The sequence below is a fragment of the Bidens hawaiensis genome, unplaced genomic scaffold (assembly GCF_021521415.1).
Source record: "Bidens hawaiensis isolate Kalapana, Puna unplaced genomic scaffold, B.hawaiensis_p1.1 tig00021347_1, whole genome shotgun sequence".
Taxonomy (NCBI): domain Eukaryota; kingdom Viridiplantae; phylum Streptophyta; class Magnoliopsida; order Asterales; family Asteraceae; genus Bidens; species Bidens hawaiensis.
In genome coordinates, this window is record NW_027493307.1 from 387853 (window position 1) to 399978 (window position 12126).

General features: G+C 38.0%; 1 pseudogene across 1 annotated transcript; it reads left to right on the forward strand.

Annotated features, from left to right (window-relative positions):
• Positions 1–10744: 10744 nt before the first annotated feature.
• LOC143563275 (CASP-like protein 4C1 pseudogene) lies at positions 10745–11890 on the forward strand (annotated as a pseudogene). The gene is made up of 3 exons (XR_013140640.1): positions 10745–11009; positions 11088–11223; positions 11783–11890. The product of XR_013140640.1 is annotated as a CASP-like protein 4C1 pseudogene (transcript).
• The last annotated feature ends 236 nt before the right edge of the window (positions 11891–12126 follow it).

Here is a 12126-nt window from a genome sequence, read left to right on the forward strand (position 1 = left end):
AGTTTCAGCAACATTAGTGAGGCCGGTTGATTATGTTATGTACATTGCACTTGCAGTTGCAAGTTGGCATCTTCAAAATCCTTTTTCCTACTTTTAATTATTCTTTAAAAAGAGAAATTGTTGTAGCTGTGTTGGGACATCATGTGTCATGATAATAATAGAAAATATGAATATAATATTAAACTTATGAACCTGTTATTGCAGAGAGAGTAGCAACAACAGCAAAATATGTTGTAGACGACATGTTTGTCAGCTTGGTCGTATAAGCATATGGCTGCATACATGTGCATTTTCAGTATGGTATTGGTTGCATCATGTGCGTCTTTGGTCAACCTCTTCGGTTTTGAGCCGACTTGTTTAGCAACACAATTACACAAAGGAGTTGTAAATGAGTCGGGTTCAAGCTAAAAATTCAATTCAGTAGAGGATTTCAAACTGAGCCCGCCTAACTTGTTTATGTTTGAGCCCGAGCTAGCTCTGGCTTGGACGACTCCAATTAGCAGCACAAGTGTATGGCTGCTTTACATATAATTACTGGATATGTCCTTGTTCATTTAGTTATTATTGAATCCATCTGTATTGAATTCGTTATAAAATAAAATAAAAAAATCACTAAGTTGCTCTTTAGTTGATTAATTAACCATTAAAAGGCCTAAAAGACTTGATGCTGGATCACGTAGAAAAATCTATCTCATTCGTCTGTATCAAATGGATTCTCATTGTATAAAATACAGAGAAAACATTACATTGTTTTTTTTAGTGGATTAACCATTCTAGATAAGAGAAACCCATAAAAAGCAAGAATGATGAGTCAAGTAGAAATATTTCATTTTAACACTAAAATTTTACACACTGTGGGTGAAAGGCCGAATTATTTCGTTTGAGCACTAAAAAATAAAAATCTACACTTTGTGAGTGAAAGGTAAGAAGACTAGGACTATTTATTCACATTAAATATATATTGATATATCACACATGTAATTTATATAAAAACATAACGTTGATTCATCTATTTAGTTAGAGACGTAATAGTTCTATAATTTCATAGACCCACATAAACCGGCCAATATGAATAAACCTGGATCTGTGTGTGATCCATCTAAATAGATGTGTTTTGATCTCTTCAATTTTTTTGACATGGAGAACGAGGCATTGTTGAAAATCTTTGCGTTTCTTACTTTCCAAATAAACCAACTGGCACCCATCGTTTTACGGCTTGATACGTTTTATCTGTAAACTACTTTGATACCAAATTGACTCATCCAAAGTTTAACCTGAGGTTGTCACCAAGTAAAGCTTCCATGGTGCCATGCCTCGTGACTAAACTGAATATCTTCCCAGGATATCTCTCGCACATCTCCATATGCCCCCTTCATTGTTGAACTTGTAGCACTATATTGAAGAGGAAAGGGCCAAAAAGGCTTGAATAACTTGACCCAGTTCAATAGCAAAATGACCGAAGATTAATAAATAAAAGTTCGTGTGGTCCCCTCAAAGAAAAAGGCAAAAGGAATACTATCAACGACCAATGAGAGAAGATAAGTCAAGTCACTTTCAGACGGTGACAAATAATGGAGACGATGACATCACCATGATGACAACCCTATTATTCACCAGTATAAATACCGCATTAAGAAAATGTACAAGTATGCTATCTCACACTCTTGTACTTAACATCGCCGTATTTACTTAAGAAAGGGTTTGATTCTCACGCCTGAGGGTGGTTACAGTGAGCGTCCCCTTCTTGTAACGAGGCTAACGGGGTGCTTTTTTGCATGTTCTCTTCTAAGGATTGCATTGCTTAACTCTTGGAAGGGCTCTTGAGAAGTGTAATTTAGGTATTGAATTATCCATACCCGAATTTTCTCTTCACAAACCATTAAAGGTCCTCGACATCCATCTGTTCAAAACAATTTACATATTTCTTTTTCTAGCTCAACGAGATTCCCTTAGATGCACCGCTTCCCATGTGTACACTATGAGAAGTTAGACGATTCTTCAAGTTATCCAGGATCAAACAAACTAGAAAATTTTCTTTTATCATGCAGGATTCATCCTTTCAAAAAGAGGTTCTATTGCCTAACCGCATATATCTCTTGAACAACTTGATGTAGATGCCCTTATCTAAGAAGTCCTTATCTATCTGTATAAAAATCCCTCAAGGTCACACGACCAATTTCGCCTTCCTTTCCCCTATTCGTATGGATTTATATACAGTAATAAATAACTTTTAAACACGTAAACCACAAGACATTCTCCTTTTTTCACGCTTCATCATCATTTGGCTAACATAGCTAGGTGCTTGGGTTTATGGATCTAAGACTCCCTACCAAAAGGCCAACTGAGCTTTTTTAACTAGATTATGTCATGCCATCCAGGCATCCAATGGTTATTCTTTTTCACTTCTATATCCTAATGCTCTAAGACTTCTATGCTTATTTTCAGGGAGGCTCCCAAACTATGATTTCACCAAGGTCAACTTACCCCCAACGGAGATGTTATTGAACTGCAAAGAACATAATTTGTATTTAATTTGATCCACACACTATAGTTAACCAGCTTTTTGCCAACCTCGTATTCCTATATATGTAAATGGGAATGATGTCTCTTCACATTTAAGGTGATTTGCCATACTAGCCACCACTTAATGCTCCACACTGATCTCGTAAACTTTGTATTTTAAAGAAATTAACTTTCAACCCTAAGAGCTGTTGTACTCCTGTATTAGAACCTGAAACAATAAAATAGAAAAAATAAATCCCCACATGAATGGAGGTCGAAACAACATTATTCCGATTATATTTCAGCAGTTTAATCTTGCATACAATTAGTAGATGTTACTAGTGGCGGATGCATAGTAATAGGAGGGGTAGCCTCCGCTACCCCTCAACTTCTCATCGGTAGTGTAAAAAAAAATTTAGGTCGGTTTTCGTGTTTCGTTACCCCTGAAAAAAATAACGTTACCCCTATGCGTTTTAAGCCCAGCTAATTTAAAAATTCAACCCAACTAAAGCCCAAACAAAGGTGTAAAGCCCAAACCAATAAAACTCATTAACCTTTAAAATAATATATGTTACACTTAAAACAAAAATGTCGGTCCTCAATTAATTAAAAACTGACACCACCGTGACCAGACACCACTGCGTTGCTGCGGGCTGCCCTCTATAAGTTTGCCCTTCTCCTCTGGTCAGGTGACCTCCACTCCACCGCTCTACGCTGCGTAGAGAAAAGGTAGTTCACCGATTCGAACCCTCTTTTACTGTTCGACCTATAGTTTCTCAATTTAGGTCTTCTTCAACTTTTAGCTAAAATTATAATTGTTTATATAAATTGTCAATATAGAACAATCGTAAGTTTTTTAAAATTATTCCCAAAAGTTGTTGAGGTACTTGCTTTTATGAAAGAAGATGGGGAGAGTGTGCAACGACGAACTAATGCGAAAAGTATTCTTAAGTATTTTAAGAGTCTTGATTTTGTGTTTTATATACACTTGTTAGACGATATTTTAGGCCTCACAAATGCTCTATCAAAACATCTTCAAAAAAAAAGTCAAGACTTGTTAGAAGTGTCTAAGTTGATAGTGGGACAAACCGAGCATTGAATAATCTAAGACAAAACGGGTTTGCCAAGATGTTGGCTAGAGTGACATTTTTTTGTGAAAAAAACAAGATTAAGATGTTAGATATGACGAAAAGTTATGGTAATCAACGAAATCGAGTTTTTAATATCGTTTGGATATGCAAATTCAAGAACTTGAAAATAGATTTAGTGAGGTCTCAACTAGTTTTATAGAAAATATGTCCGGTTTAAATCCTTGTGATTTGTTTTCTAAGTTTGACATATCGAAGATAGTGGCATTTTCTGATACGTATCCGAATGACTTTAGTAATAAAGAAAGATGGTGTATTTGGGTGATCTTACGTCCTTTTATCACACTTTAAAGGAATATGATAAATCTGCAAAATTGGGTGGAATGTGTGACCTTGCTCGTGTAATGGTGAAAACCGAAAAACACGCCACTTTCCTTTGGTTTATCGTATATTAAAGCTAACATTGTTTTAGCGGTTGCAGCCGCAACCGTTGAAAGATGTTTTTTTTCTAAAATGAAGCTTATCAAGACGGATTTCCGCAATCGAATGGGTAATGAGTATTTGAACAATGCTTTAATTTGTGCGGTCGAAAAAGAAACGCTTGATAAAGTAAAAGAAGAGGATGTGATGTCTCTATTTCAAGCTTTCAAAAACCAAAGGGGAGAAATATGCAGCCCGTGTGTTCAAATTTATTATCATCGTGTTTCTATTTTTATTTAGTTTACATTGTATGAAATACGGTTAAAATTTTTTTTTGAGCGTTACGTTACCCCTGATATTTGGTTCTAGATCCGCCACTGGATGTTACTCTTTGAAACTTTGCTTATGAAGCGCGCTTGATCCACTGACTCTGAGTAGACAGCGATGTCTTTGAACTCATCTATCGTTTGTGTAGACGACAATACACTTCACACAAGACTCTCCCTAACATAGTCAAGTCCTCATAGTTATGTTCGTTATGGTCATGAACATGAGCCTGGTTCTGCGAGAGCCATTAAGCATTGTGCACCACAATACCCTTCGAAGCGACCCTACTTCTCTCTCATATAGGTGATTCACCATGATGGTTACTTTAGTCGAATCATTAAAAGCCATAGGGTTAGCCTCACACTTGTCACTTTTAGGAATGGACTCGGAAGTTTTACCAACCATGTAGTAAACTACCTTTTTTAAATACGTAGGGTTATCCCCCCCCACAATGACCTCATTAGTTTATATAATTAGGTTTTCTTATTGAACTCAATCCTTGGGATCTCCAGTCTGTTGAGTTAGGTTACCTTCGTATGAACTTTTAATTTTTTTTCAAGGGCTTTAGTCCCATTCCCATGGACGACTTCTGAACTAACTCTCTACTTAGGCCTTTTGTTAACAGATGCACAATATTATCCTTTGACTTCACGTAGTCAACAGTGATAAAACCTGTAGAGATTAGTTGTCGTACCGTATTATATCTACGTCAAATATGTCTGTTCCTACCATTATACATTGTTCTATGAGCTCTGCCAATTGCTAATTGGCTATCACAATGTATACAAATGGCCGATGCCGGCTTAGGCCATCTTGGTATATCCTCAACAAATTGACGTAACCATTCTGCCTCTTCGCCCGCTTTATCTAGGGCGATGAATTATGATTCCATCGTGGATCTAGCTATAACCGTTTGCTTAGAAGATTTCCACAATACAGTAGCACCTCCAAGTGTGAATACATACCCACTTGTTGCTCTGGAATCATTCATGTCAGATATCCAATTTGCATCACAGTATCCTTCGATAACTGACGAATATCTATCATATTGCAACCCGTATTCCCGAGTATATCTTAGGTACCGAAGCAACCGAATCACACAGTTCCATTGAATTGAACTTGGGTTGCTCGTGTATCTACTTAGCTTGCTCACAGCATATGCTAAGTCTGGTCTAGTATAACTCATAAAATACATCAAGCTGCCGATAATTCTTGAGTATCCCAACTGGTTAACAGGTTCACTTCTATTCTTAGCTAGATGTTGACTCGTGTCAATGGGAGTTCTACTACATTAGAGTCATTAGCATTAAACTTCTCAAGAATTTTATTCACTTAATGGGCTTGACTTAAAACAAGTCCACTTTGGGTTCGTGTGATTTTAACTCTCAAAATCACATCCGCAAAACCCATGTCTTTCATGTCAAATCTTGCCGTTAGCATGTTCTTTGTGGACGTTATGATTTTGTCATCACTTCCAACAATGAGCATATCATCTACGTATAGACACAAAATGACATATCCATCTGACGTGTCCTTCACATATACACATTTGTCACATTCATTGATTTTGAACCTGGCATCAAGCATCGCATGATCAAACTTTTGATGCCATTGTTTTGGAGCTTGTTTCAATCCATACAAGGATTTTACAAGTTTGCAAACTTTCTTTTCTTGCCCAATGGCTATGAAACCTTCAGGTTGTTCCATGTAAATCTCTTCATCTAGATTTCCATTCAAGAAAGCTGTTTTCACATCCATTTGGTGAACCTCCAGATTTCTAATTGCGGCAATGGCAAGCACCAACCTGATGGAGGTTATTCGCGTAACTAGCGAATACGTATCAAAGTAATCCAAACCTTTTCGTTGTTTATATCCTTTGATCACTAACCTTACCTTGTACTTATCGATGGTGCCATCTGGTTTCATCCTCTTCTTGAAGATCCATCGATATCCTAGTGGTTTACATCCTTGAAGAAGATCCACTAGTTCCCAAGTATGATTTGTAAGATAGAATCTATCTCACCTTTGATGGCCTCCCTCCACTAAGGTTCTTCTGAGGAACTCACCGGTTGTTGGTACTCTTAAGGTTCCTCTTCTACCATGTAGGTAAGGAAGTTAGAGCCGAAGGATTTTTCAGTTCTTTGCCATTTACTTTTTCTAATTTAAACTTCCTCTATCTCATATTGTTCTCGAGGTTCATCTCTTGCACCCTCGTTTTCTAGAACAATTTCCTCAACCGATCTAAAATAACTCAGTTTTCCTTTACCCAAGCATGGGAACATATGTTCAAACCATGATGCATCCTTTGATTCTAGTATGGTGCCTTTGTTTATTCCAGGGTTCTTGGAATCATGCACAAGAAAATGAAATGCACCACCAGGACGAGTGATCCTATAAATATACAATCCACTGTTTTGGGTTCTACTAGTAGCCGTTTCGGTAGTGTTACTACTACCTTGGCTAGGCACCCTATACTCGCAAGTATTTATATGATGGTTTATTTCCCGTCCATAATTCGTATGGAGTTACATCTTTATTCTTATTGGGTATCATGTTTAAGATATAATTCTCCGATAAGATTGCTTTCCCCCACATGTGTTGGCTTACCAGAACTTATCATCATGGCATTCATCATTTATTTCAAAGTGCGGTTCTTCTGTTACGCTATGCCATTTGATTGAGGGGAGTAAAGAGGCTTGAGTTCATGTATGATTCCATCTCTTTCACACAAATCAACAAAAGGTGAAACATATTCACCTCCTCGGTCACTCCTTACTCTTTTGATTTTCTTGATTTAGTTGATTCTCAACTTTGGCTTCAAATAAGATAAACTTATTAATAGCCTCATCCTTACTCTTAAGTAAGTACACATAGCAATACATTGTACTATCATCAATAAACGTGATGAGGTAATTACTCCCGCCACGAGTAGGAATTGCTTTTAGATCACACACATCGGTGTAGATCATCTCGAGGGGTTCAGTGAATCGTTCAATCTTTTGGAATGACGATCTTGTTTGTTTTGCTTCGACACAAGTTAACTTTGGTGACCATAGTCGAGAGGCACGTGACCACAACAAGGTTATCAACCTCACGAACCATATTCACTTGTCGAGCATTTTCATTCTTTGGAAGCTTACACTCATTGGCCTTATGGCCTTGCTTTCCACTGTTTTTATTACCCTTTGAAGATTGACCATGTTAAACAACATTGCCCTTTGCCATTCCAGGACCATCAATCCTTTTTAGTGCAATTTTGTTATCTTCTTCAATACGAAGACGAACGACAAGATCTTCAATGGTCATCTCCTTTCGCTTATGCTTGAGATAGTTCTTGAAATCAACCCAACTTGGTGGTAGCTTTCCAATCATAGCCGCAACTTGGAATGCCCCGCTAAGCGACATTCCTTCCGCATGAACATCATGAAGAATAACTTGCAACTCTTGGACTTGGCTCATGACAGTTTTTGAGTCTATCATTTTAAAGTCCAAGAACTTAGCCACCACGAACTTCTTAGCACCGGCATCTTCGGTTTTGTATTTGCGGTCCAAAGACTACCATAATTCTTTGGCACTCTTGGCCTTGCAATACACATTGTACAATGCATCCACCATACCATTCAAAACATAATTCCGGCACAAGAAATCCGAATGATTCCAAGCCTGAACCGCACTCACCGAATGAGCATCCATTTCCCCTTTACCAACATGGGGAATGGTTTTAGTCAAGAACCTCACTAGGTTCAACGTGGTCAGATAAAAGAACATCTTTTGCTGCCACTGTTTGAAATTCACACCGGTGAATTTTTCGGTTTCTCAGCATGAGACGTAACTGCATTAGGCAGTGGTGCAACCAAACTAGTTGTGACAGCTACAGCAGAAGTAGCGATCGCGGGAGAATTTTTATTCCGACCCATAGGCCCAACCCATCATACCTACTAAATTAGTCTGCTTAACATTGTTACACTTCGGCCCAAAGAAAGCTGCAAAGTCCATTGGATCACTAGAATCGGAAGTAGACAAATGAAACTGAGCGGACACATAAAGTCATTTCAAGACCGGTGTGCTTGACCCAGTATGATCTACCTTGATGAATACAACCCATTATTGGGATTCCATTCTGAAACAAAAAACACAAGAACAATTTAGTATTCTGTTTAAGTTTGTTGGTATTCGGGTATTAGAATCGGAAACAATAAATGATAACAGTGAACCGGGCTTGTGTTTGACACAACTCCCTTAAACAGATTCGCAGTTTGTTCATAGGATACTCCGGTTCGAAGCAGTAGCGGACTGCCAGACTTGATCACTTGTCTGAAACGAAATCGTATGATGTTGCAGCGGAGAGGACGAGAGAGTTGTGTGTGTGTTTTTTTTTCTATTATGAACTGCAGCATTTCATCTAGTTTTATAGCATTTCATCTAGTTTTATAACAATAAAACTCACAACTTATTACTGACAATTAGTGCATAACAATACTTAGTGCAATGAAACAGAAAATAATAATCATAAATAGCCAACTGAATAATGATCATTAATGTCATTGACTATCAGTTAATTGAGTGCAAAAAATTGCCTCACGGGGGCCCGGGTTTTCGGAGTTGCATTCGTGTCCGCAGGACATGCGGGTGACGCACGAGTTCGAAGAATTTTAAGTCCAGAAACCCAATTTTGCACTCCCCTGCACGTGGGTAGGAGTTGTAGTAAAACACATCACAAAGCTTCAAATGAGTAGTAAAGGTTGCATCTTATAAATCACACTTCACTTTGTTCCCTAACCGATGTAGGACAAGGTTTTACCACTTCCATTTTTTAAGACATTCATTCACACACACATATACCCAAACTTCCAACAAGAGCATCTACAACGGGCAACAAAGCCCGAGGTCCATGTCTAGGAGGCAAGGGCAAATGAAGGCAGCATGGACGAGCACCGTTGTGGAGCAAGTCTGCCACATCTAAGTTTGTGGCTGCAGACTTGAAAAGGACCATGACAGTTTATCTCTCTCCCTTTCTCACATGCACCTATATATACATTATATACATATATAGTTTTAATAATTTTTAATGGGGTTTGTTGTTGTGGAAGAAAGTTGAGTTTTTTAGAAAAGTTTGAAATATGATGTGGTGTTGATGTAGCGATTTGTAGAAGTTTGTTGTTGTGGATGATTTAAGAACAAGAAGAAACATCTAAGTAACCATGTGAGCATTAGCATGTCATCATCATCTTATTCCCCGATGGCATGACGTCATCTACATACATAACATGAGTGAGGGTCGAGCCATCACTAAGAAGAGGCACCCCTAAGTTTAAAGTTATCCTTGGCGGCTTGCATTATTGCATGTATCCCTTCTGTGATTATGATGAATATGAATAAGGAGAAAGAGTGACCTTATCTATCCGCTGTCTAAAAATCACTACCTTTACTCTCTACTTTTCAATTAAATAATATTTTTTACACTTTTATTATTATTTTTTCTCTATCAACTCAGGGAGAACTCATGTGTATTACCCATTCACCGGCCAATCATGCAATATCATCTCATTTCTAAACTCAAGTACGCACAAATCAGAAACTCACTGGCACTATCTACCCACAAGTACCATAAAACTTTTTGTATTTTGTTTTTAATTTGGTTGTTGGAATTTAAAAGAAAAATGATATGGGTTTATGTGGCAAAGGTTTGCACATGGGTTTGAAACCATGCGTGGGCACATAGGTGGCAGCAGTGTTACCACATGGGTTTGAAGTTTGCCATGTGATGCCTTGTCACAACTACTTTAAACAAATATTAAAAAATAAATACGGGGTTTCCCCAAACTTACTAAAAATTACTATATTTTCTCTTTCCTACACTCAAAACCTCATCCTATAATTAACAAATCCTCCTTACAATTTTTAAGGAATGGATTGAGAATGCTCTAATGTTAAAATCTTTTGTAGAAATCCCGTTAGACCAGTACAAATGTTCTCCCCGAAGACAACCCTCCCATGACCCACTTTCTCCACTTCTCGTTCTCACCAAATCACATCCGAAATATCATCAGGTAATGAATTTCAAATTCATGAAGTCAAATGCTTTATCGAAGTCCACTTTAAAAAAACACGCTTTTCCTTTTCATTATTTTAGCGCAAAAAAATCATCTCAATGATAATCAAATGACCATCGAAGATATTCCTTCCTTTCACGTAAGCCATTTGATCTTTCACACCCGAAACAGACCATATCAAAATTTGTTACATAATAACTCACTTTAACACAAAACATTTCAAAGAGAACATAGCAAAAGGGAAACCAAAAAGCTAAAGTAATAAAAAAGGCATCCCACCACCTCTTTCCGCTACACATCTTTTTATTCACTTGAGCCATGAAACTCACACTATGTCCATGATTCCAATCTCAACCGAACCATAAACCATAGCCATGGTCCGTAACGGCGGAGTCGAGAGCCCGTCCCCTCGGCCACGCATCCACCAAACGCACCCGCACGACACGCCTCTTTTCCAACCAACCATCTCCCAAACCAACCTCCGCCGGTTCAATTACTGGATCCTTATCTTTCGGCTATCCGCCTTCTGCTTCTCACTCTCCGCAGCTGTCTTCATGCTCACCACCAATGTCGCCGACTCCTCTGACTCCCCTCGCTGGTACCGCTTCGGTGCCTTCCGGTATATTATTAATTACTTCCCTCTTTCTCTAACTTTCATTACAACTTCAGTATAAATTAAGAAAGTAAAACTGTGCAGCTTCGTGTTTGCTGCGAACTCGATGGTTACAGTCTACTCGTTGTTCCAAATCGGAGCTTCGGTTTGGGAAATCTACAGCGGCTGCACGGTGTTTCCGGAGTTTTCTCAAGTCTGGTTCGATTTCGGCCACGATCAGGTTCGAATTCCTCTTCAAGGATAGATAATTAATTATTTCAACACGATCAGATTTCGCTAAAAATTTGCCCTAAACGAGTTTTGGATGAATCCAGGAGAAAATTAGAGCAAAATTTAAAAGAAATGAAGAAGCAGGGCAGGCCATTTGGGGTGGCAGGGTGGCCAGACACCCGCCAGGCCCGAAATTTTTTTTTTGAAAAAAATTATATGTATTTTTATTAAAAACAATATGTATATTTAATGTTTAAACATAGTTACATAACCATTAGCTTGGTCTATTGGCAAATGGGTATTACTCGCAAACAAGAGGTTGTGGGTAAGACATGTTTAATTCTTTTTTTATACAAAAGTTTTTTACATAACTCAAATTATAATTAACCAAGCCCAGGTTTTTTGGTTTCTCGAAGCCGGTCATGTGAAGCAGCAGATCGTTCATTCAAAAATCACACAAAATTTCATTATTTACTTGTTCATTCTCTTAAAATTTGCCTAAATTTTGTCCTGGGTTCATTCAAAAACTTTGTGTTTCCACTTAAATTAAAATTTCAAAGGACGGACAGGTGTTCGCGTACCTGCTGCTGTCGGCGGGATCGACGGGGACGGAGCTAGCCAGACAGCTGAGTGGTATGCTTCTTAATCAACGGCTCACGATTCGTGCACTAGTGTGAGGGTGATTTATTGCTGAGGGTGGAGTAAAGTTACCATGTGTGGCCTGGTACGGTGTGGTCGTGGTGTCGTGCAATAGATTTGTGACACCTGTCGGATTTGGCTAATGATAGACTGATTCTATTTGTTTATTTTATTTACGAGTTAGATTAATGAATTTCTTTTTAGCTTCTATCATGTAATTTAAGTAAAACTTGAAATTGTTATACTATCTTATATTGTGTTACTCTATTAATAA